Genomic DNA, 2,965 nt, shown 5'->3' with positions numbered 1-2,965 from the left:
TATGAGACTGTAGTTTTCTCCTTTATGTTATTCTGCTGCTGCTAAGACAGAAAGACAAAGAAAGATGTCTGTAAAGATTCCACGGCCCTCGTGGTAAGGACTGCCCCTGGGACTCAGCCCTCCTGTCCCTGAAAATGACTCTGTTGGCCAGGACCGGTTGCTTTTCAGCAGGGTTGGCAGCTGGGTTACAGGGCTGCTTTCTGTAGCTTTACTGACCAAAGTGTCTCTAACACTACACTAAAGGGGAATACATAATTCAAAGGGAAAAAAAGAAGTCTACAGCACTTTTATGTTCATTTCACAGTTCATGGTGAGAAATTTTTCTTATATTTCAAGTTCCTGCAGTGCTGAGAAAATGGGCCTTTAGTAATTTTCTTTTAATTGGGCACCCAGTGTTACAAATTTAGCACAAGCTGGGGTATATTTTGAAATAATCTGCTGCAGCTAGCACTCTGGCAATAACTGAGTCTAGGTGTGACTAAAGTATAGTCCATCTAACGGTAATAATAGGTGCCAAACCCTGATGTTCTTTCATAGGTGATAAAAGGATAATTTAACACATATTGTATCTAATTCTTTTTTCAGTGGGTAACACCAGATCAAGGTTTCAGTTCTGACTTTACTTAGCTTTATAGGACTCACCAATAACTTTGATATTTTGCTGCCAACATACTTTTTTGTAGGCTTTGTCCAATCTATGTCACAGTTTTCTATGACTTTCTTTAAGAAATTCTCAGTTATATGAGCAGATTTTTGAAAACTGTTGTTGACATGACTGTGAATTATACAGCTGCAGATTCTACTTTGAAAGTGTACTCAATCAAAAATTTGCCATGGCCCTTTTTACTGGCATCTTCCCCCAATTATCCTATAAAAACATCTCAGTTAAAATTCGAGGCCTCATTCAGGAACATAAACATCTATAAATCTTGACATGGCTTAAAAACTTACATCTTTCTCAAAGCTGAAGTTTTGAGAATTTGAGTAAATCATGAGTAACTCAAACACCCTCCTGGAACTGGCAGGTATGGACAGGACTATGTGAGCCTTACTCCTTTGTGAGATTCTAAAGTAGGGGAGGGGTGTCTAGAATGACTGGACACCTGTGTTTAATCATCTAAATTGCTTCCTTGGTGTCTCTGTTTTGGGATCCTAATGAAGGATTCCTGAGGACTTAAGTGCATGGTATTGTCATTGACTCCAGTAGGACTCTGAACTCTTAGTACTTCTCCAGGCCATGAGGACTACAACCACTGAAAAACTTCTGTGGTAGATAGATGCCTCTGTTCCATCTTTCTCTCCTTGGAGGCTGCCCTTAGTTGTTATTCTGCCCATGCTGCTTTGGTTCAGGAAGCAACAAAATGCTCAGGATTTGGGCTGAGTTGCCTTAGACTTAATAACACTGTGTGCCCTGTTCATATAGCTCATGCCCAAACCCCATCTATGTGCACACAGGAACTCTCCCCACCTTATAGTATTTGTATGTCTATATCATGTATTTATTTAGAGTTTCTTCTCTAGATCCTGCACAAAACATACAGTTTTATGCAGTGGCATTTGGGCAATGGGATAACCTCTCACTCTGCCTTCCAACCACTCTATAGTCTTCCCTGAGACACTTACTCCTGTATTGTCCTCCTTGGGTCAAACACTGTCTCCTTGGCGACACCTTACTTGTCTCTCCCTCTCGGTTTTCCCTTTGCTTTTCTTTCTGCAGTGCCCTTTAGTCACTACCATTTGCTGTTTGCTTCCCTGAAGCAGTTGCATGGCCTGTCTTCTTGCAAAGCATCTGCCAGTGGATCTCAGGAATATTTTTCTTCTTCTGTAGGAACAGCTGAGATGAGCGCTCACCCTAATCCCATCCTCCTTCAGGCTCTGCTTTGTCCAGTAGCTCATTACATAGAACAGACAAGGCAGGACCAGCTCCCCCTGCTGCCTCACAGACGTGGTGTCTACAACTACAGCCTCCCTGATGCAGTGCTGCAGAGTTTTCTGAGACAGAACTTTTTGATTATTTTGAGCTGAAACTGTTCCTCTTTGTGTGAACTAAGTGCTCGTTGACTATGAATGAATATTCATCCTGAATAGGATGAGAGAGAGCAAGCTGAGCATGACTTCAGCAACTGGAAGACTCCACTGGGAGAAGAAGGTTCCTGCTTCAGTAAGTGATCATGATGAGAATATATTTTACTTTTGGTATTCATAAAAGATTCTTATAGTGGAGAATATACATAAGATGGGTGTTACATGCTGATTCTGGCCTACTCCCTATGTATTACTTCAGTATCTTTTTAATGTAGACTTTATGTATGTCATTTTACTGTAATGTATGATGCTTATGGATTTTTTTGATTTTTAGCTTTTTGTAGATTTTAGAAGTAGCTGTATTATATCCCTTACCCTTAGCATAGTAGTTTACACATTTACCCAACCCTGTTACCCAATTCCCTATCAATCCCTCTAAATTCTGTTAGTGTGTTTAGACTTCCCTCAATGTAGGCCTCCATTCTGTTTAAGAACATTTGCACCCTGGATTGAGCAACAAGGTGCCCCCCAGACAAAGCAAGCTTCAAACCCAGAACTCTGGAGGAACTCCAAGGACTGTACTTACTTTGAGGAAGATGAAGATGAGGAAGAAAGGGTCCCAGAGCCCCTTGCCTCAATTTCCAGAGAGGTGTGCTGGGGGGAGGACCTGGGAGGCAGGTAAATCTGGAATTGGTTGAGATAATACCTTAAATTGTGGAACCCCATGGACATGAGGGATGCGTCATATGTATTCCTGTGGACCTCAGGCCTGAAATTAAAGGACTTACTCTCTTATCTTATCTCCTACATTAAATTGGCCCGGAGTCTTTTTTCTGCGGTCTCTTAAAGCAACACATAGAATCAGAGCTTCACAGAATAGTTGAGGTAGGAAGGGACCTCTGGAGATTCTCTTGTCTAATCATGTCGTCTGTCACTGAAG

Source organism: Lepidothrix coronata, unplaced genomic scaffold (genome assembly GCF_001604755.1).
Source record: "Lepidothrix coronata isolate B3197 unplaced genomic scaffold, Lepidothrix_coronata-1.0 Scaffold127, whole genome shotgun sequence".
Taxonomy (NCBI): Eukaryota; Metazoa; Chordata; class Aves; order Passeriformes; family Pipridae; genus Lepidothrix; species Lepidothrix coronata.
The sequence above is the reverse complement of the archived record's forward strand: the minus strand, read 5'-3'. Positions refer to the sequence as shown.